The 25,210-nt window shown below is 38.2% G+C and overlaps 1 protein-coding gene and 1 long non-coding RNA gene across 4 annotated transcripts in view; both read right to left on the reverse strand.

The window, feature by feature from the left end:
• The window catches only part of LOC113050949 (protocadherin-9), a 285,211-nt gene that overhangs the window by 100,255 nt on the left and 159,746 nt on the right, over window positions 1–25,210 (reverse strand). The gene's annotated exons all lie outside the window — the stretch shown is intronic.
• On the reverse strand, window positions 16,067–23,511 carry LOC113050950 (uncharacterized). Its single transcript, XR_003276829.1, has 3 exons — window positions 23,408–23,511; window positions 21,066–21,474; window positions 16,067–16,478 (listed from the first exon to the last, which is right to left on the reverse strand). It is a non-coding gene; the product is annotated as an uncharacterized LOC113050950 (long non-coding RNA).

Below are 25,210 nucleotides of genomic sequence, written 5' to 3' on the forward strand. Positions count from 1 at the left end.
TTAAATCCATTACACAGATTCTCCACCAAAATAAATGCAGAAAATATTGAGCTTGCAGAAGGCAAAATAAAATAAAATAAAATAAAGCAATTATTGGGGAATGGGTGTATGCATCCATGAATTGAATGAATGAACAAATTATTATTATTTTTTTTTTTTGCATTATTATTATTATTATTATTATTATTATTATTATTATTATTATTATTATTATTAAGGGCTTTTTATTTATTTATTTATTTATTTATTTTTGTACAAAGTTCTGAGAAATCATTGTGGAACTGGGAAGTGTTCTTCAAAAGTACTAAAATAATCATTAATGTAATCTTTACAGAACCATTATGTTACCACAATTCCTATCCCTCAAAAAACAAACATACATAGTGTGATCTTCTATAAGAATAAAAACGTTGAAACAAAACTTGCAATAAGTAAGAACTGACAGAACCAATCACATTACAGCAACAATACCTGTTTACTGCTGCACGTGAACTGAACAGTCAGACTCATCAAACGCATGGCTTCAATTTAACTACAAAGCACTAAAAGTAAATACATAAATAAATAAGTAAACTCCTTAGATGAAATCTGTCATTTAAAGTTATCTGTTTATACGAACGTATTTGTCAAATGTCTATATTGTCACTTAAATCTGACTGCTAGAATAACTTGAGAGAACTGCCAAGCTGTACACACGCACACATTTTTGAAAGCATCATTGTTGCCGAAGCTCTAGTATGGGAGAGATATATATCCTGCTCTATGGAGGTGTTTTTATGGAATGGAACAAAGCACCAATACAGGAGATGTAGAGTCTGTCCGGAGTCATAATAGAAGGCTGCCTGCCCTCTGTTGGTGTGAACGCACTATTGCAGCAAATGAGGACGGACGCTGCATGCTTAGCCTTTTGTAGCCCTCTTTCTTTCCACCATCCCTTCTGTTTTATCTACTTAAATCAGCTCATTTTCCCTCCCCCTTTGTCTGTTATCGTGCTCTTTGCCTCTCGCTCCACCTCGTTTCCGTCACACATCAGAGGAGAAGGTTTCTGTGTCGCGCCAAGGCCTCGTTCAGCTCGGCTCTCTGTAGTGTGGCTCTTAGCGTATGTGTTCTCTGGTAATGATCCCCTCGCTCCTCATTACAGACAGAACGCTGTGACCTCCCTCTCATTGTACGGACCTCGGTGGCTCAAATGCCAGCCCCGGGCCAATCTGCAGTCGTCCGCAGTAACAGAAAACATCTTTAGTATATTCACAGATGAGGGGGACCGATACGCCTCTACAGCTCACGCAACATCCTTTTGTATGGAACAGAACAAGCTAGAAACTTCTTTCATCACACAAACACAGACTGGAAACATATGCATGACTTGGAAAGGTTGAAAAGCCAGCTTTTAAAAAAAGAGGGGTTTTCTCCCAATTTTCCAGGAACAGATCCTCCAAACCCTGAAACAAGCTCTAACATGCTGAAAAAAAGCTGAATTAAACATGTACTGGGATTGCATTGTTTTTCCAGTATTAAATCCGAAGTGTGCTGCTTAGAGGACCTCTGGACTCTCGGATCACTAGTGAATGGATGTGTAAACTCATACTGATGGAAATAGTTTTTGGTGCTGGGGGTCAGGTATGCATGCGAGGAGTTTTAAGTGTTTCTGAAGCCTCTCAGTTGCTTAGATTTAAATGTAGGAGGTACTTCTTAACACAATTTAAATGTAATATGTAAATTCACCTTACAGAAATGTGCAGCATAAACTATAGTTTCTTCTGTATGTAGTTTTTTAGCATGTTGTTATGTGGTTGTTATTGATCCAAATCCCACTCATAGTTTATTGACATTTTGCTCTCTAGACCAATCCTTCAATGTTCAGTACAGTTCAAAAGTAAATACATATTAATAAAATATAAACAGCAATAAAAAAAAAAAATTAATACATGTATTATTATTATTATTATTTCTTCAGCATGGATGTACTAAACTGACCAAAAGTGACAGTATTTCCTGTGACACTGAAAACTGGAGTAACCATACTGAAAATTCAGCTTTGCTTCACAAGAATAAATTACATTTTATTTTAAAAAATTCTAATCAAAAACAGGTATTTTAAATAGCACACTGATGACTGGAGTAATCATTCAAAAAATTCAGCTTTGCATCACAGGAATAAATAAAACAAATTAATTACATATTTTAAAAAGCTAATTATTATTATTTTTAATTACGTATTTTAAAAAGCAAAAATATGTCTGCTTTTGCTGTGTTTTGATCAAAGAAATGCAGCCTTGGTGAACATAAGAGACTTCTAAAAACATCAAATGACCCCCAAACTTGGATGGTAGTATACATACATGGGATATTTTGCCCATTTTATCATCAAATGTGCACAAGATTTGAAGTCTCATTTGTGTAAGAAACACAGATGGTGCAGGACATGCTACACGCCACTAAACCTGAAGAATAACAAGAGTGATAGCAACAGTAATACTAGCCAGGCAGACATCACTAATAGTTGTAGCGAGTGTGGTATTGTAGCAGAATATGGTTACCATGATACACAGGGAAGTGATTAGCATCGTTCCCTCTGGGACAATTGTACTTTGCCACATTTTTGAACCTTAATTTCTCTACTTTCCTTCTCCAGCAAGCTCTCTTTCTGTTTCTTCTGGCTCTACTCTTTCTCTTCTCTGGCGTTGAGCCCAGCTGTGAGCATCCGGCGCTGAGAGGCAGCGAGTCCTCCACACTGCAGTGTAAAGGACTGCTCTGAAACCCTCTTCTGATCTGCCTCAAAGCATTAGCTACACACTAACAGCTCCTCACCCAGGCAGAGAGACTGTGTGCTTGACTGACTGAGAAAGAGTGTGTGTGTGTGTGTGTGCTCTCAGGGTGGAGGGACTGTAACAACCTGATTCTTTCTCCAGCCATGGAGCCAAGAAAACCAAGGAGTTTGAAGCTGCTAGAGCACCAATCCAACATCTGTTCATAAACTATATACATGTATAAAATGGAAGCTGGATGCTGATTGGTAAATGCATCGTTCCAGTTGTACTAAAAAAGCACAATATGCACAATACAATACAATATAACACACAATGTACAGTAACACTGCAGAAATGAAATGGAAGCAGCAACATATTTTTTTATTCCATATTGTGAGGCAAATCCAAATGATTACAAAAATATAGTGTGGAACTTGATTCAAACCAAGGCTAGCAGCTCTATGTGCAGTTTAGGTCTATGTGAGAAGAGTCATCATGTCATCATTTAATATTCCTCAAAAGCTTTTCACTGCAAACCGCCTCGTGCAGCATGTTAACATGAGTTTCTAAAGACAGCCATTATTTATTGAAGTCCATGCAGAATGATTCAACTCTAGACCTGCTAAAATAATGCTTATTTGCTCATTGAAAACGTGTTTTAGAGATGAGATGTAGATCAATGCATTTCCACTTGACTCATTTCTCTCAGCAAGCCGACAGGCCACACAATGGCTCGGTTCTTTTGTTCTATCTCCCCTTTTCTCTTATTCATCACTATGTTTCCTGCAAGTGCCTCTTTACCTTAAGCTATTATCGCCTGTGAATGTACTCATAATGCTTCTGCATGCACTCTGTTGAAATACATCAAGCGTGTGACTGTAGCTACGCTGAAGATGGACGCAGCGCTCTGTACTGCTGATGGACTGATTTGTTCCTCTTAGCCATCTTCTTACTTCTGCGTACCCTCCTTCTGCTTTAGCACCACCATCTGTCTTGTTTCCCTCAGAGAGAGTCAAAAGGTTTAGAGATCTGGAAGAGGAAAATGTAATTTTTCTGCATCCTCCAATCTGCAACACCGAGACGCATTAGAATAATACGGTGTCAACAGCAGCGCATCACAATGAAAAAAAAAAAAAAAAAAAAAAATGAAACTGTAAGCGTTTTATATGCCACACTTTCTGTTTTGAGATATTTCTAAAATGCTAGAAATTACACAATTCAGATTAAAATAAAATATTTTTCACCCAGTATGCAAAAAATACAATGATTTTATTTTTATAACATTAAATAAATATATAAATTTTACATTACATATTTACAAGTGTGCGATTTTTCGAGAAGTTATCCCATTCTTTTCTATTTTATTGTTTTCTATTTTAATATATTGTAAAATGTTTTCCACAAGAAAAAAATAAATAAAAATAAATTTACTTTTGATGAATTTAATTTATCAGTGATGAATTAAAAAGAAAACACACAAACACACACAAGCTGACCCTGAAATTTGAATGGAGATTTTTTAACATACAATCTGATTAATCTTGCCAAATTGTAACTTGGAGCTGATTGGTTCATTATTAGTGAATAAAAGCAAGATCTCCCTCAAACAGCAGGACAAAACCCTCACGAACAACTTTCCCCAGCATCTGGTGTATTCAATGTAAACAAACTGTAGGTGCAGGTGTTGAGAAATCAGCATGTCCTAAAAAATAACCTCATCAGAGGACTACAGCAAACATCAATCCTATTCCACACCTCAGCCATGAAAACACCAGAGTCTTCAAAAGGGTCCATGCTTTTTCCTCTTATTTATTATTATTCTTTTTTTTTTTTTTTTTTCGAGCAGAGACCCGGGGCATCAGGCAATTTCATAACAGCCTGAAATATTGCAAAGACCTTTTTGCTGAGGTTAAACGGCGTACAATGTGTGCTCTCGTGTTACACAAATACTGCTCGACATGCCAAGGTTCCCTCTTTCTCGCTCTGAGAAGACTGAAGTGCAGTATCTGGTGCAAAAGAGATGCAGATCGGATGTGTCAGGAGTTCCTTGAATGACATGCCCTCATCTGAAAGCAGCCGTGACACGGGGTGAAGAAGCAACGCTCATTCAGAGAGGTGCTGCACCACACGCTGCCCACAAAGAGCGGTAGCCAGAGAATGAATGCATCAGAATGACCGAGATCCGCTTTGACACATTATGAACTTTCACACAGGATGCCCTCAGAGTCTGAGCCGAGGGGTTTCAGGGTTCTGTCTCTGCTCCAGACGACCACATACCATTCTGGATTTGCAAGGGCTTTGACTCTCTGGCCTTGTCGTGAATGCAGAGGATTTGTTAATTTGAGAGTAAAAGCAGAGCTAGAAAGAACACAGTGTGTCTGTAAAGCTCTACAGCGACCTGCGATCTGGAAGCATTTTTCCATTCATTTTCTCTATTCACATAAATACAAATAAACAAATAAGTTTTTGATTTAATAAGTTAGTTATTTAATTTGATTAAATTCAATTAATTTACTTTTCTGTTTTAAAGCAAGAGGAATAGTATAAATTTGAGTAATTATTAGGATTGATAATTTATGTTAACAATTTATTATAAAAAAAATAAAAATAAAGAAAAATATAAATAATAAATAATAATAAAATAAAAAATGCATAACCATAGCAAATTAAATTTAAACAATTATCATATATATATATATATATATATATATATATATATATATATATATATATATATATATATATATATATATATATATATATTTTTTTTTTTTTTTTTTTTTTTTTTTTTTTTTTTATCTCACTCTTTGTCAACCTGGTATCCCCCATATTTTATTAGCTTGTGGGTGATTTTCATTTTTTCTGATGATGACCCAACATAATTTTCAAATAAATGGGTAACAAACGGGTATGCATATATATTATATTCGAGTTTACAAAAAAATAAACAAAAAAATAAATAAATAATATATATTATAGCTGTAAAATTATTTATAAATTTACTTGTAATTATTAATTGCAATTGTGTAATTACTATTCATACAATAGTATATAAGCTATATTTTTAAATTAGAATAAAAACAAATTCTGTAAATAAATAAATTGGTTCATGCAGAAAAATACATTAATATGTGCTTTATAAGCATTAATAAACAGACAACATGCTAGTGATATGCATGCTAATAAGAAACTAGTTAATGAAATTACACACAAAAATATTAAAAATACATATATTTATATTAAAAATATATATAAATAAACCACCTGTCCTGTGAAACACTGCTTTACAACATATAAAACATTACATAACTATACAACTAAAATATACGTAAAATATTGTATTCACATTAAATATTCAAATGTATCAATTATGCGAATAATACACAATTAATAACGTATGTGAATAATTAATAATACACTCTCATTATGCAGTAGATTTCCTTTAATAAGTTGAAATCCCCCTCATGTGTTTCTACACAAGCATAAATCACTATCCCTTTAACCTAGAGCTGGTAAGGCTGTCTGAAAAAGTTTAGAAATGTTATTGCTAAATCAATGTCAGTATTGCAAAAATGTCAGCATTACGCTGTAAGGACTAAACAGTGATGCGCCCCACGTTTAACTGTGGTCAGGCCCTAGGTTAGGCCCTTTATGAGAACATACCCTAACCTGACTGACTCCACCCCTCCAAAACAGCAGCACCTCAAAAGGCCCGGCAGATGACTGTCTAATGGAAATGGACAGAATTTGGGAAGAGGTTGCGAGAGTGAGATGCACAGGAAGAAAAAAGTAAGGCAACATGAGAAAAATGGATCCTGACACTGGGGACGACACTTTCACCAAATGTCACTGCACTCACTCTGGTCAGCTTCCCGAATCAGGACCACACATCAGACCCAGACAGCCTGAGCTTACGAGAGAATGACAAAAACACATGTTGCACACGAGAAGGCGAGGACAGACGGAGAGACGTGTTTTCAGGCTGAAACGCCTGTCTTCCTTAGCGATGAGGAAATAATGTAGTGTTCAGTGAGTGTTGCCAGGTGCTAAACAGGATCGTGTCTCCCACCCTAATTCGCTGGCTTGCACACAGGGCCGATGGCGACGTGGGAAACCCGAGCAGCCGTGGCAACCCGACGAGCTCGAGATTGAAAGAAAGCTCTATTATATTGCTATTGGCAGTCGAACATTTGCAACCTGTCACATGGAGCGGTGTATAGGATTAGCATTGACAAACTGCTGCTTTTCCTGGCCGTCTACCCAGTATCCTCCTCGCTTCCAGCATCAGACAGAGTGGGGAGGGGGCCGTACGGCACATCTGCCAAACTACTAGGGAGGTAAAACGGAACGAGTCATTTGTATGGATGGATCATGTTCACGCAGCTCCCAGCAAATCTGCACACATGAACATGTTAGCGTGCCTGCGGACATTTCTGCGCACGTATAATAAGTGTAATCTGCATCCCACTATCCTTCTGCAGGCAAGCACACCTTTCAGCAGCTATAATCACAGGAATTGAACATAATCCCATTTGGATAGACAGTTACATCAAACATCAGTTACTCATTCACTTCCACTTTCCCTACATTTATCTGGCCTTGTGGATGGGTGGCATGACCGAAATCCATTATTTTACATCACAGTTGCTGTAGAGGTCATATATATATGACCTTCTTGTCTTCTTTACTATCGTCTTCAGTATAAAATTCCAATGTATTATTTTCCCCAACATTTCCTATGCTGATTTTGAAGAAATCTGCAATATTTAGTGAAATTGGATTTTGTTGGGATCTTATCAAATAAGTGAAAGTATCTAATAAACAAATCAAAATCCACAGGGCACGGTAAGTAATTAAGTAAGTAAATAAATAAATACAGATAAATACAGGAGATACATAAATGCATGCAAAAATATTCATTTTCCACATATGCGTTCTATGCAATTCAAATGTAAGACTCCCCATGCATTCAGTAACAACCTGAGTCTCACGTAACAATGAGAGGACATACAAGACACTTCATTTTAGATAAGACATATTAAATACTCACTGAATTTAGACCCGCAATTAAAAGCAGCCCAAATCTCAGAGTTTCCTCCGATTACACATATGCAACACGATCCAACACGATGACTCTGCTGACGTGATTACTAAAGTACCGCCATCGTCTCCAAGGACAACCAGCGACTATCTTCAAGGGCAAGGTAAATGCCCACTCACTTTACTATTATCTCTGAAACGGTGCGTGAGTGTTATTACCCTGACCTGAGCCAAATTGCACGGTTTGACCAGCCATTCGCTGATTGCTGAGGAAGTAAGCAGACTTCCTGCGGTGACAGATCGTGTCTTCTTTGACATGAATGAGCTCCTGAACCACCAATAAATAACAGACAGTTTACAGGTCATAAACAGCTCCTCACCTCTAGCGTCAGGTAACCAAAAACAAAAAAAAGAATTGATCCATTTCGTAGCATGAGAAATGCAACTGATTCCCACCTTAATAATTAATTTTATGGTCAATGATCTTCGCAGACGTAATTTCTTTTGGACCTAATCATCTGGAAAATAAAAATTGCCCAGACCGTTTTCTCCATTTATTTGGTTGCCAAGCAGCCAGCAAATTCCCCTCAAAGCCGCAGTGTGTGACACCATCCCTCCGCCTGCATGTTTCTGAGAGAGTGACAGAGAGACTCAGCATATTGCTCTATGCATTGCAATTATACTCATTTTTAAGCACTGGAGGGCAAGAAAACAAACAAGAAATAGATGATGTAGGAACAGTATCATCCTGTTGTCTCTGAAGAACACAGACACTTGTTCCATATTAATTCACTCCTACGTTTTTCACAACATATTATTATGCTAACTACATTCCAATAAAAGTTGCTACTACAGAATGCAATTAGCCTGTAATTAGACTGTTTTAAGTTTCACTAACCAGGACCGGTTTTGAGTCATTTTTAGTTTAACATAATGATCTGGTTCGGTGAGTGAGTCGAATCCAAATTGATTCAGTGAGCTCGAGATCCAAGTCCAAGATTCAGACTGAGGTCTTCAATAATGTGTTTAGTGAAGTGAAAGAGACATACGGCCAAGTATGTTGATACTCTGCTTTTAACCCATCCAAAGTGTACACACACAGCAGTGAACACACACACACACACCGTGAACACACACCGGGAGCAGTGGGCAGCCATTTATGCTGCGGCGCCCGGGGAGCAGTTGAATGGTTCGTTTAAAATGACCTATTGCACACTATTTAGATTAAAATGTACAGTACGTTTGTTTTTGTGTGTAAAAGGCATAGACTATTGCGTTATGGTCAAAGTATTATTTGTTTATTTGCCAATGTATGACAGTTTCCACAAAAATATGAAAGAGAACTGTTTTCAGCATTGAGAAAATCAGCATGTTAGAATGATTTCTGAAGGATCATGTGAAACTGAAGACTGGAGGAATGATGCTGAAAATTCAGCTTTGCCATCACAAGAATCAATTATATATTTTTAAATATATTCAAATAGAAAACAATTATTTTAAATCGTTAAAATACTTCAAAATGTAATTTTTATTACTGTATGTTTGATCAAGTACTTGCAGACTCGGTAAGCATAAGAGACTTCTTTCAAAAACATGAAGCAGTCTTACCAACCCCAAACCTTTAAATATTAGTTTAGGGACAGATGCATGTTTGATACGACCTAGTATATTGCATGCTGCTGTCAAAATGCAATAAACTGTAGGCAGAAGTGGCACGTATTACATGTGCACATGCCGCATTCTCTCTACCGCTGAAACATTTGATTCTAGCATCAACACACGAATACCTCTAATGGACTCCTTCCCAAAATTAGAGGCTGTCATCCATTTAATGACCACCATTTTTCTTGCATCAGTGACTTTGAAAGCCAATCATGACTGTAAGAGGAAAAAAATAAATAAAAAAATGACCAGAATCAGGAAAGGACATTTATGTGCAACAATTACTAAATACTAATTGCGAGACCCAAATGGACTCAACTGAAGTCAGATTATTTCCCTGTATTCAGCTGCTGGGGTTTCTAATATGTGATTAGGTATGTTTCAAAATGTACACTGGGGGTTGTTTTTAATTATTCAAAATATATTTGCAATGTATATAAGCCTTGTCTATGTATTTGATTCTTACTGCATTATATATATATATATATATATATATATATATATATATATATATATATATATATACACACACCCACACACACACACATACACGTCTATGTTACTAAGAGGGGACTATCGCTCTACACTGACCAAGAGGGGAACAGTGTTTCTGGTCATTTTTAAGAAACAAAAATTACATACAAAATTTTCATTTGAGGTCTTTTTTCATAATATAACTGAAAAAATGCATTTTTAATTTTTTTTAAAAACATGCCAAGTGGGGACCTGAGTGACGTCTACCTATCCAACAGAGGACCTCCATAGACTGCAATGCAACTGTGTGTGCAAACACAAGGGCAGTTGTACCAAGTCTTTCTTTACAATCTAACTGTATTTAAATGCAACTCTAAACTTTGAAACATTCACACTATATCACCATTGAAGAAATATTCTGATATAAATCCAAAATGTTTAATAAATTAGTATGACGTGCAGATATTTTCTGGGCTTGACACTAATACAAATACACTTCTCAATATATGAATGCAATCACACAGATATATATATATATATATATTTTTGTTTCAGTCAAACCAAAAAATATTAAGACAAAACAAACAAGATACTATAGTTAATTTGAGGATAGCAAAAATAAAGTAAAATGAAGAGCTCTTTAAGGTAACAATTGCATGTCAATACTTCTGACAGTAAAGAGTGCATGTGTTAGATAAAATGAGTTTGGTCCCCAGTTAGATGGTGACGTGTGACGCCTGTTAGACTGAATCACCTCTTCTTACATCACAGACACATTGTAAACATTATATGTTAAGAAACAACATCATATGTTAAGTTAAGAAACAACATTATATGTTAACTTAAGAAACAATATTATATGTTACCTTAAGAAACAATATTATATGTTAACTTAAGAAACAATATTATATGTTAACTTAAGAAACAATATTATATGTTAACTTAAGAAACAATATTATATGTTAACTTAAGAAACAATATTATATGTTAACTTAAGAAACAATATTATATGTTAACTTAAGAAACAATATTATATGTTAACTTAAGAAACAATATTATATGTTAACTTAAGAAACAATATTATATGTTAACTTAAGAAACAATATTATATGTTAACTTAAGAAACAATATTATATGTTAGCTTGCTGCATTGAAAAATTTCAGTTGAGTTCGGTAAAATATCTTTTAACCAAGCTACTTTAGCTGTTTAACACTGACATTTTCCAGAGGCTCCATTTTCAGGGTATTATCAGCATTGCCATTATATTCAGAAATAAATAAATAAAAGTAATTTGTTAAATGTAAAGGCAACCAAACAGATCACGTCATGCTTCACCATCTAACTGGGGACCGGTTTGATCTTGGAGGCTAATATTTCTTTCTTTTTTTTTTTTTTTTAAAGATAGATAGATAGATAGATAGATAGATAGTGCTAATGTTGATCTGAACACTTAGGTCCCCTGTTAAATGGTAAACTGCGACATCTCTTTGGTTGCTTTGACATTTCTTGAAGATTTCATGTTAACTTTGAAAATATTCACTTGGCTAAATTTCTAAATCAATGTTACAATCAACATATATTGTAACATTATATTATCATCCTTGCCATAGCATTCAGAGATGGTGAGAATGTGAAATATTGTTAAATGTAAGGTCAGCCGGTCAGGCGTCACACTTCACCATCTAACAGGGGACCAGTGTTTTTATTTTATTTTTTTAATGCAACAATCAATATATAATTTTGAAAAACTCTGACATATTATAACCAGAAATTCTTCATAAAGTGGACTACCAGTAAATTTGCTAAAAATTTGGGACCAAAAATTATTCTGCCAATAGACCTGACCATTTTTTGCTTAAGTGCTATCTGATATTATCAAGATGAATTTGTTCTGACAGGTTAACTCTGAGTTCTTGTCATCTTTTATTACCATTATCTAAACTATAGCAAATAAACTGTGATAGTGTGTGAAATTTTCAAGGTGTCTGAATAAATGTAGTTTTTACTGTATACATACACAATATACGTATATGTACTTATAATACTGACACATTGAGAAGTGTCATTATAGTTAGTTTGTTAGCACTTAGTTTCTTTATTTTTCAAATAATAATACTAGTAATGAAAATAGTAATATAATTAGAGTCAGCCAGCTGTCAACAGTTCAAGGGCAGAGGTAATGCCTCTTATAATTAACTATATATATATATATATATATATATATATATATATATATATATATATATATATATATATATATATATATATATAATTTTTTTTTTTTACATTTATTTGACATTTTCTTGGCTTTAACCCCAGTACACTTCTCAACGTATGAATGCAATCAAAACCCATTCTTGAGAAGGTCCTATCGGTGATGATAATTTGATCAGACAGATAGATAGATGGATAGATGGATGGATGGACGGATGGATGGATAGAATAGTGCTAATGTTGATCTGAACACTTAGGTCCCCTGTTAAATGGTAAACTGCGACATCTCTTTGGTTGCTTTGACATTTCTTGAAGATTTCATGTTGACTGAAAATATTCACTTGGCTAAATTTCTAAATCAATGTTACAATCAACATTTATTGTAACTTTATATTATCATCCTTGCCATAGCATTCAGAGATGGTGAGAATGTGAAATATTGTTAAATGTAAGGTCAGCCGATCAGGCGTCACACTTCACCATCTAACAGGGGACCAGTGTGCTTTACTCTAGAGAAAACACTATTATATGCACAGACCTGATGCCGTGTATGTTTAGTATGTACAGTTTAGTCTGTGTGGAATTGTTTTTATTATTTGACTTTTTTTTTTTGTTCAACACAAATAAAAATGACCCTCATTGGCCGATAAGAAACATCAAAAGAGGATTCGTTGTAGAGTGTTTGACAAAATTAATGTCTTGTAATCTATAATGTATGTTCAGAGCACAGCCGAGTGATCCCGCGATCATTAAATCGAAACATGTACGCGTATTTAAAAGGGATTTTAATACCCCGCATTTTGAGAGTGACTCCCTGATGCTCGCAAGTTAGGCTTCATAACATATCTAGACTGTTATTAGTATGTAGGCTATAACAGGTTTTGTAGTTGTCTATAGATCTGTTATCTTTCTCTATTTGAACTTTGAATATATAGAGAGCACTTATTGTTTCTATTTAATACGACTATTATGTTATTTGTTATTTGTTTATTTGTCTGTTCAGTTTGTGAAAAGGATTTCACTTTCAGTCAGTCACTCTCAGCGTCACATCGGTGATGACCGACACATTGTGATCCTACTTCTAGAAGCTCATAATTCATGTACGGTTCCAATGTCTGAAGAGACTCAGATAAAATCATGCAGGAGAGAATCCAGGCAGTTGAACAAAACCTTTTACACAGCTTGAGTGTTGTTGTTTTTACTGCATAGGATAATTCATACTCAGAAAGTAGAACTGAAATTATATTTATTACAAGATTATTTTTCCAGTCAAATATTTTTTAGACCAGAAGTTGGTCACTGAGATTCCTTTTTGTATCTGTAAAAATCTTGTCTTGTGGCTTGAGTTAAGTGTTGGCATTAATGCTAATCAAACAATAAAAGGCGAGGAGAAAATAATTACATTAATTTCTCCAGTAAAGCATAATGATTAGTTTATGTTAATTTACACCAACAAAACAAATTTATGGGTTAAAAAGAGCAGAAAGAGCTCTTTAAGGTAACAATTGCATGTCAATACTTCTGACAGTAAAGAGTGCATGTGTTAGATAAAATGAGTTTGGTCCCCAGTTAGATGGTGACGTGTGACGCCTGTTAGACTGAATCACCTCTTCTTACATCACAGACACATTGTAAACATTATATGTTAAATTAAGAAACAATATTATATGTTAACTTAGGAAACATCATTATATGTTAACTTAAGAAACAACATTATATGTTAACTTAAGAAACAATATTATATGTTAACTTAAGAAACAACATTATATGTTAACTTAAGAAACAATATTATATGTTAACTTAAGAAACAATATTATATGTTAACTTAAGAAACAACATTATATGTTAACTTAAGAAACAACATTATATGTTAACTTAAGAAACAATATTATATGTTAACTTAAGAAACAATATTATATGTTAACTTATGTTAACTTAAGAAACAACATTATATGTTAACTTAAGAAACAACATTATATGTTAACTTAGGAAACATCATTATATGTTAACTTAAGAAACAACATTATATGTTAACTTAAGAAACAATATTATATGTTAACTTAAGAAACAATATTATATGTTAACTTAAGAAACAATATTATATGTTAGCTTAAGAAACAACATTATATGTTAACTTAGGAAACATCATTATATGTTAAATTAAAAAACAACATTATATGTTAACTTAGGAAACAACATTATATGTTAACTTAGGAAACATCATTATATGTTAAATTAAAAAACAACATTATATGTTAACTTAAGAAACAACATTATATGTTAACTTAGGAAACATCATTATATGTTAACTTAAGAAACAACATTATATGTTAACTTAAGAAACAATATTATATGTTAACTTAAGAAACAACATTATATGTTAACTTAAGAAACAACATTATATGTTAACTTAAGAAACAGCATTATATGTTAACTTAAGAAACAACATTATATGTTAACTTAAGAAACAACATTATATGTTAACTTAAGAAACAACATTATATGTTAACTTAAGAAACAATATTATATGTTAACTTAAGAAACAATATTATATGTTAACTTAAGAAACAATATTATATGTTAACTTAAGAAACAACATTATATGTTAACTTAAGAAACAACATTATATGTTAACTTAAGAAACAACATTATATGTTAACTTAAGAAACAACATTATATGTTAACTTAAGAAACAACATTATATGTTAACTTAAGAAACAACATTATATGTTAACTTAAGAAACAATATTATATATTAACTTAAGAAACAATATTATATGTTAACTTAAGAAACAATATTATATGTTAACTTAAGAAACAATATTATATGTTAGCTTGCTGCATTGAAAAATTTCAGTTGAGTTCAGTAAAATATCTTTTAACCAAGCTACTTTAGCTGTTTAACACTGACATTTTCCAGAGGCTCCATTTTTAGTGTATTATCAGCATTGCCATTATATTCAGAAATAAATGAATAAAAGTAATTTGTTAAATGTAAAGGCAACCAAACAGATCACGTCATGCTTCACCATCTAACTGGGGACCGGTTTGATCTTGGAGGCTAAATGGGAATTTTTTTTTTTTTAATAGATAGATGGATAGATGTATAGATGTATAGATAGATAGATAGATAGATAGATAGATAGATAGATAGATAGATAGATAGATAGATAGATAGATAGATAGATAGATAGATAGATAGATAGATAGATAGATAGATAGATAGATAGATAGATAGATAGATAGATGGATGGATGGATGGATGGATGGATGGATGGATAGAATAGTGCTAATGTTGATCTGAACACTTAGGTCCCCTGTTAAATGGTAAACTGCGACATCTCTTTGGTTGCTTTGACATTTCTTGAAGATTTCATGTTAACTTTGAAAATATTCACTTGGCTAAATTTCTAAATCAATGTTACAATCAACATATATTGTAACATTATATTATCATCCTTGCCATAACATTCAGAGATGGTGAGAATGTGAAATATTGTTAAATGTAAGGTCAGCCGGTCAGGCGTCACACTTCACCATCTAACAGGGGACCAGTGTTTTTATTTTATTTTTTTATTTACTGCATTAAAATCTTCAGTTGGCTCCAGTAAATTAGATGAACTGAATGTCTTTTAACATTTGCACATTTGTAGATCCAACTGAAAATTATCAATGCAACAATCAATATATATTTTTGAGTTTTGACCTCTATGTGTGTATTAGTGTCAGGTGTTGTATGGAGAGCTACAAAAAAATACTTTAAGCATTGGCACTTTAGTCGTTTAACACACTGACATTTTTCAGAGCAGCACTTGATTTAGGGGCTCCATTTTTATTATAAACATTGCCAAGAAAAGTGAAACAACAAATCAAAATGAAAATAATAAAATATGTTTATTTTAAAAAAAAAATAAAAAAAGTTCAAAATTACAGTGGCTTACATCAAAGTTATAACAGGTCTAAAACAGAGTCCCAAACAGCAGCTGAAAACAGCTGTAGTCAGTCATTTCAATGCTATGAGGCACTGATGCTGCATGTACATGGACCTTCAGTGTCACGGCACAGTTAGGACTCAACACTGATACTCCACATCACACGCTCTCAGGGTTTATGGGCTCAGTACTGTTGACCCAAACTTCTCTTAACTGAAATTATTCTGTTGAGCACAAAGTATTTAACTGTTTTCCAGTCTCTTCCATTACCCTTTAGAATCCTGTTTGCATTTATGCATCTTTCACAGTCCACTTTTCCAGGAGCCTTCATTTCCTCAAAGTAGTTCTTGAAACAGTGTTCTATGACTTTCCTCTCTGTTTCTGACCAGGGCTTTCTGGGTTTTGCTATTTAACAAAATTAAAAGATAAAAAATATATATAGTGTCACGGTTGGGTTTGGGAAAACACAAAGAGAGGGTAGATCCAAATGCAGGTAAGGGTTTTTATTTAAACAGAGGGGTAACTACAAAAATAAACAGTCATGAGAGACAAACGTAACCAAAAGAGGGAACCGGATGAAACGGGGAACTCGGAAGAATGAGAAGGTAGAGGAAGTCTCGGGGGAACGAGAGCATGAGACACATAGGGTAAGGACTCCATGATGACAACAGAGAAAGACAGCTCTATATAGGGAAACTAATGACAGAGTATTGTCAACACCTGTGCGATTCTAATTGGAGTGCAATTACTGTGAAGACACAACCAGACTAGCGGAATTAAAGTGCCTATGGTGAAGTGCCTAAGGGGAAGTGAGCTCACTAGGGAACACCCAGGAAAACAAAGACTGGCAGCGTGACATTACCCCCTCCCTACGGAGCAGCTACCAGATGCTCCACCTAAACCCAGGAAAACCCCAACAGAAAAAGAGGCAGGAGGGAGGTGGAACGGCGGCGGACCAGGGGGAGGGACGGAGGGACAGAAAACAGGGACAGGAGCAACCAGGAGAAATGGAAAGGTGCAACACAAAACAAGGAGTCCAGGAGGGAGGCGGACAGGTGGAGGCTCAGGGGGAGGGAAGGAGGGCCAGACTAAACTAAAAGGAACAGACAGAAACAGAACTCAAAAAACACAAAACATAAGTCCATGAAGGGCATGTTGAGGCGTCCACCAGGACGGAGCAGATGACCACCACATCTTTGTGGTCGAGGCCGGAGTCCACCAGGGCGGAGCGGAAGACCACCACGGCCTTGTGGTCAAAGTCAAAGCCCTCCAGGGCGGAGCGGAAGACCACCACGTCTTTGTGGTCGAGGCCGGAGTCCACCAGGGCGGAGCAGAAGACCACCACGTCTTTGTGGTCGAGGCCGGAGTCCACCAGGGCGGAGCAGAAGACCACCACGTCCTCGTGGTCACCGCCCGAGTCCCCCAGGGTGGAGTAGAAGACCACCACGGCCTTGTGGTCACCGCCTCGGGAACTGTATCGGGCACCGCCTCTGGAACAGCCTCGGGCACCGCCTCGGGAACAGCCTCGGGCACCGCCTCGGGAACAGCCTCGGGCACCGCCTCGGGAACTGCATCGGGCACTGCCTCGGGAACTGCATCGGGCACCGCCTCGGGAACTGCATCGGGCACCGCCTCGGGAACTGCATCGGGCACCGCCTCGGGAACTGCCTCGGGCACCGCCTCGGGAACTGCCTCGGGCACCGCCTCGGGAACTGCCTCGGGCACCGCCTCGGGAACTGCCTCGGGCACCGCCTCGGGAACTGCATCGGGCACCGCCTCGGGAACAGCATCGAGCACCGCCTCGGGAACTGCATCGAGCACCGCCTCGGGAACTGCATCGGGCACCGCCTCGGGAACTGCATCGGGCACCGCCTCGGGAACTGCATCGGGCACCGCCTCGGGAACTGCATCGGGCACCGCCTCGGGAACTGCATCGGGCACCGCCTCGGGAACTGCATCGGGCACCGCCTCGGGAACTGCATCGGGCACCGCCTCGGGAACAACATCGGGCACCGCCTCGGGAACTGCATCGGGCACCGCCTCGGGAACTGCATCGGGCACCGCCTCGGGAACTGCATCGGGCACCGCCTCGGGAACTGCATCGGGCACCGCCTCGGGACCAACATCGAGCACCGCCTCGGGAACTGCATCGGGCACCGCCTCGGGAACTGCATCGGGCACCGCCTCGGGAACTGCATCGGGCACCGCCTCGGGAATAACATCGAGCACCGCCTCGGGAACTGCATCGGGCACCGCCTCGGGAACTGCATCGGGCACCGCCTCGGGAACTGCATCGGGCACCGCCTCGGGAACTGCATCGGGCACCGCCTCGGGAACTGCATCGGGCACCGCCTCGGGAACTGCATCGGGCACCGCCTCGGGAACTGCATCGGGCACCGCCTCGGGACCAACATCGAGCACCGCCTCGGGAACTGCATCGGGCACCGCCTCGGGAACTGCATCGGGCACCGCCTCGGGAACTGCATCGGGCACCGCCTCGGGAACAGCATCGAGCACCGCCTCGGGAACAGCATCGAGCACCGCCTCGGGAACTGCATCGGGAACAGCATCGGGCACCGCCTCGGGAACAGCATCGGGCACCGCCTCGGGAACAGCCTCGGGCACCGCCTCGGGCATCGCCTCGGGAACTGCATCGGGCACCGCCTCGGGAACAGCATCGAGCACCGCCTCGGGAAATGCATCGGGCACCGCCTCGGGAACTGCATCGGGCACCGCCTCGGGAACTGCATCGGGCACCGCCTCGGGAACTGCATCGGGCACCGCCTCGGGAACTGCATCGGGCACCGCCTCGGGAACTGCATCGGGCACCGCCTCGGGAACAACATCGGGCACCGCCTCGGGAACTGCATCGGGCACCGCCTCGGGAACCGCATCGGGAACTGCATCGGGAACTGCATCGGGCACCGCCTCGGGAACAGCATCGGGCACCGCCTCGGGAACTGCATCGGGCACCGCCTCGGGAACAGCATCGAGCACCGCCTCGGGAACAGCATCGAGCACCGCCTCGGGAACTGCATCGGGCACCGCCTCGGGAACAGCATCGGGCACCGCCTCGGGAACAGCCTCGGGCACCGCCTCGGGCACCGCCTCGGGCATCGCCTCGGGAACTGCATCGGGCACCGCCTCGGGAACAACATCGAGCACCGCCTCGGGAACTGCATCGGGCACCGCCTCGGGAACTGCATCGGGCACCGCCTCGGGAACTGCATCGGGCACCGCCTCGGGAACTGCATCGGGCACCGCCTCGGGAACAACATCGGGCACCGCCTCGGGAACTGCATCGGGCACCGCCTCGGGAACCGCATCGGGAACTGCATCGGGAACTGCATCGGGCACCGCCTCGGGAACAGCATCGGGCACCGCCTCGGGAACTGCATCGGGCACCGCCTCGGGAACTGCATCGGGCACCGCCTCGGGAACTGCATCGGGCACCGCCTCGGGAACTGCCTCGGGCACCGCCTCGGGAACTGCCTCGGGCACCGCCTCGGGAACTGCCTCGGGCACCGCCTCGGGAACTGCCTCGGGCACCGCCTCGGGAACAGCATCGGGCACCGCCTCGGGAACTGCATCGGGCACCGCCTCGGCCTCCGGAACAGCAGCGGGTACCGCCTCGGCCTCCAGAACCGCAGCGGGCACCACATCGGGAACAGCATCGGGCATTGCCTCGGCCTCTCGAACAGCATCGAGCACCTTCTCGGGAACAGCCTCGGCCTCGGAAACAGCATCGGGCACCGCCTCGGGAACTGCATCGGGCACCGCCTCGGAGACTGCATCGGGCACCGCCTCGGCCTCCGGAACATTAGCGGGCACCGCATCGGGAACGGCCTCGGCCACCGCCTCGGCCTCCCGAACAGCAGCGGGCACCGCATCGGGAACAGCCTCGGCCACCGCCTCCGGAACAGCAGCGGGCACCGCATCGGGAATGGCCTCATGGACGGCAGCCGCCCGCTCGGGAACGTTCTCCGGGTCCTGAGGAACAGTAGCTGCCTGTCTCCTCCTCCGTCCTCTACGATGGAGAGTCGGTGGCGTTGAGTCGGCCATCTTGTGCTGTGGTGCTGGGCTGGCGGCCATCTTGGGTTGTGGGGCTGAGCTGGCAGCCTTGTCTGGAAACTCTGGTGTGGTTGTTGCATTCCACTGAGCACGATGGTGCAGGTAATTGGTAAACCCCCAAAAGTCCAGGATCTCTAACCCCTTCATCTCCCATTGAGGTAAAGGATCATCCAGGCAATTATTAAACCAATCCTTTAGTGCTGCATCATTGTAACCTAACCCGACTGCCAAAGTCCAAAACAATTGCGCCAGGCCACCCACCTCCCTTCCCTCTTGATGAAGGGTGGTTAAGTTCCGGAATCTCCCCCTCCGTTCCTCCATGGTGGCTGGGGAACCGATTCGAAATCTCACACCGCTGGATCTAGGCATGATGGAGTCCTTCTGTCACGGTTGGGTTTGGGAAAACACAAAGAGAGGGTAGATCCAAATGCAGGTAAGGGTTTTTATTTAAACAGAGGGGTAACTACAAAAATAAACAGTCATGAGAGACAAACGTAACCAAAAGAGGGAACCGGATGAAACGGGGAACTCGGAAGAATGAGAAGGTAGAGGAAGTCTCGGGGGAACGAGAGCATGAGACACATAGGGTAAGGACTCCATGATGACAACAGAGAAAGACAGCTCTATATAGGGAAACTAATGACAGAGTATTGTCAACACCTGTGCGATTCTAATTGGAGTGCAATTACTGTGAAGACACAACCAGACTAGCGGAATTAAAGTGCCTATGGTGAAGTGCCTAAGGGGAAGTGAGCTCACTAGGGAACACCCAGGAAAACAAAGACTGGCAGCGTGACATATAGTGAATAAATATATGAATGAATTAAAAAAATGTAATGTACAAATGTTGTACAAAGTTGAAAACATGAAAATACAATGATCTTTAGATCTTGTGTATTGTTTATGGTGAATGGAACATACCGTTTTGATTTAATGGCACTAGTGATTTACTGATGTATCCAAGACTGAAGACTGAAGACTTTCCTGAGCTGTAGCTGTTTGTGGTTGATATTTGATAAGACTGGTGATCAAACCTGTAAATTCACACCAGTTTTTATATCCAATCATTTTAATGCTTATTGTAAACTCTACAATAAGTCTTTGCACATAGTTTTGACTTCCTGAAGGCTTTCCTCAATAGTAGGATGCTCTTCCACTGATTTGCTCATTATTCTGCTTAAGATATGTTTAGTCTTTCATCCCATTGAAGACTGAAGTTACTCGTTCTGACATGTAGAGACAGACCAAGTGGATCCTGGGTGGAGGGTGTAGTAGTCTGATGAGGGTGTTGTCCATCCGTCAGGATGTAATGGACCAAGCATCCTGCTACCTGTTATATAGAAGATTCATTTATATCAATGTCTAGTAATGGCCACCTGACTAAACTGTACAGAATTAATACAATTCATAATGATAATGTCATGAACGCTGAAAGTGACATGCAGAACAATTCAACAAGTGCTCTTTTTTTGTAAAACTGATTTTATTATTGCATACATTAAACTTGTTGACTTGCTTTAATACTCAAACCCAGTCCCAAATTAAAAGATGTAATTCATGTAATAACACACTAGTAATTAGTGATTAACCTAACATTTTAAGGATCCAGAATTGTGCATTAGTTAAGAATAAACAAACCAGTAATTAATTATTAACTTTTTCACAATTATTGAGTGGCTCTTACTAAGTGATTTTCAAGTTTATTGACCAGAATAAGCCAATAATTATTGATTAATTAATGCATTATTCTGGATTACCAATGCATTATTCCCTTCAAATAAAGTGTTGAAGTGTAAAGTTTCACTTTACAATAAGTCAGGTCAAGTCAATTTCTATTTATAGAGCACAACATTAACAAGAAAAGGTTACTTTAAAAGCAACAGAGATCAAAAATTAAAATAAAAAAAATATGTATATATACACATTTAAAAAAAATAAAAACATACATCAAAAGAACCGTACACCGCATCACTCAAATGCAAGGGGGTAAAAATGAGTCTTTAAGTTTGATTTAAAAACACTGAGCGATGGACAGGACACATTAACTAACAATGAGAAATACATTTGTTTAAATATTTAAGCTTTGTTAACATTAAAAAAAATACAACTGTTTATTTTTTGTTAATGTTAGTTCAGCTCCATTAAATAATATTTATTAATACATTATTAAAATCAAACATTGTATTTGTTAATGATAAAAGTAATGTTTACTAACATTAATAAACACTTTAAAAGTGATTTTCATGTTAACTAGTGTTAACCAATGACATCTTATGGGAAAGTGGTACTATTTTATGAAATATAGTAAAGACCATACCAATGTGGATTGTTTTTTCTTCATTTTGATCAATAATCTCTATTGTGTTGCAGTGCTATCTGCCCTGTTCATGCTCTCTCTCTCCCCCACAAACATCACACCTCTCACAGGATCAACACCTGACCAGTGAGTCTGGGATCAGGAAGACTGGTTTAATGTTTTTAAAAGAAGACTTTTCTGCTAATCAAGGCTGCATTTACCTGATCAGAAATATTGTAAAATGAATTTAAAATTGTGAAATATGTCAGCATCATTACTCCACTCTTCAGTGTCAAATGATCTTCAGAAATCATTTAAATTAGCAGAATTTATGTTCTTTTATGATCAATTATTATTGGTTCTCAGTCATTAATAATGATTCTTATATTATCAGTGTTGAAAGCATATTTTCCTGCTTCATAGTTTTGTGGAAACTGTGATATATAGTACTTTTTAGGATATTCAATGAAAATAAAGGTCAAAATTACAGCATTTATTTAAAATAAACTGAATAGACCTATATCGAGATATCTATAGATATCTTGCCTATATATATATATATACATATATATATATATATATATATATATATATATATATATATATATATATATATATATATATATATATATATATATATATATATATATATATATATATATGTATAGAGAGAGAGAGAGAGAGAGAGAGAGAGAACTGTTACTTTAAACTGTGATAATATTTAACTATATTTAATTTCACTGTACTTTTTATTATTAAATAAATGCAGACTTGGTGAGCAGAATATTCTTTTAAAGACATTTAAAAATCGTACTGATCCCAAACTGATTTAACATTGTTTGTAACAAGTTTTCCAAGTTAATTCCATTATTTTACATTAAAACTCAAAGTAAATTTGATTTACTACAAATAAATAACAATTCATGAAATAACTCAGAAATATGAGCTAATTGAAATAGAAATGTACCTGTCTCCATGAGATGTCAGGATCTCCACAGTCGTACATCATTTCTTCTCCTGTAGTGATGTTTGTGGTCACAAATGCACACAAATCTGCTCTTTTCTGTTCATCAACAATCTGTTTGTCACAAACACATACACAAGCACACACACAACATATTAGCTTTAGAGAATACATACATTTATGATACAAGTTTAATATGTGTCCCAGTTGTTTTCGAGTTCCAATGATTATCAATATTAAACATTTTATCAAGTATGATTATCAGTACATTACAATCTTTATAACTGTGCTTCAAAATTAAAATACACTAAATATTCAAGCCACTGATCATCTATAATTTCTGTTTCTGTATTTTTTCACACTGCACACTATGAACTAGTAATAACATTGCACAGTACACTTCTTGAAATTCATAAGCTACTATGCCAAGTACTTAATTAATATTTGCAGTCATACAGTATTGGAGACCGAGTCTTAAATGATAACTTACCTTTCTCTTGACTCTTGACTGAAATGTGTCTTTATCTTTCCCAGATGCGATGAATTTCAAAGCTTCCTTTTCAGGACAGACTCTTCTGGGTCTCATTTTCCTGTGAAATATTCAAGATCTTTTTAGGGTACACTGCATTTGCCAAAATGAAAAAACAATATTTAGAAACAACCACAAAAAAAATCTATCAACAAATGAAAAAATATATACAGTAAATAGAGATTAAACAGCACTAACATTTACTAAGAGACTACATGCAAATTTTAACAGTCTGCGTGCATTTTTGCATTTTTGGCAGACATTTATTTTTTAAGGCTACCATTTACATATTATCAGAATCTAAATTCAGAATATATAACTTACCTTTTCAGTCTTGAATGGAAAAAAGAGATGAGAAATGGCCTTAGTAGGCTTTGTTGTATGTGGTCCCTTGTAGACAATGTAGGAATCTCAAAAAGCAGTTTGTCCTTTAAGGTTTTGGAATTTTATTTCACAAAAAAACTAAAAAATTAAATGTAGATTCTGTCAGGAAAACAGTATATATATATATAACCCCACCCAGCTATGTGGACCGTGATTGGATGAGACTCAGTCTGGATACTGTTGGTACTGTTGCTGTGTAGGGCAGGTGATAATGTGGAGGCATTAGTGTTATTAGCATATAAGAAGAGAGAACAATCAGTTTACCAGACGCTGCTGGGGGAATTGGGGGATGTGGGGATTCTTTAAAACAAGTCACTTTGACTGGGATTGGTTTGCTTTTAGATTATGTAGCTTGAAAAATAATCAGGGAATTTTTTTTTTTTTTTTACACTCAAGGGCATTTAGTGCTAGAAAGATTATAAAAGTATTAAAAACTATTTGTGTTGTATTCAAAGTCTTCTGAAGTCATACAATAAGTTTATGTGAAAAGTTTCAACATTGAGGTATTCATCGCTGAAAATAATTCCACTCCATAAACACAGTCATCATAAAATACAGCTGAATTTGAGTTTGAGATAAAAGACATCAAAACTGACGTAATAAATGTCCCTGTCCACAGCGTTTGTCTGTTGATGCAAAGGTATCTTCATGAAACCAGTGAAATACCCTGCACATGGAAAAACTGCACTAAATAGACAAACTAAAAATTACGCCAAGGGCTCCTGACCAAGAGTCAAGGATTGAGAAAGTGTAAAAGACGGTCCCCAATGAGACTGTGAATTGTGACGCCTGTTTGGTTGCCTTTAAATTTATCAGTATTTAATATTCTGTTTATCTATGAAACAACAATGTTGATAATAACACTAAAACAGCCATTCTTGCCATCAGAAATA

Source organism: Carassius auratus, chromosome 31 (genome assembly GCF_003368295.1).
Source record: "Carassius auratus strain Wakin chromosome 31, ASM336829v1, whole genome shotgun sequence".
Lineage (NCBI taxonomy): Eukaryota > Metazoa > Chordata > Actinopteri > Cypriniformes > Cyprinidae > Carassius > Carassius auratus.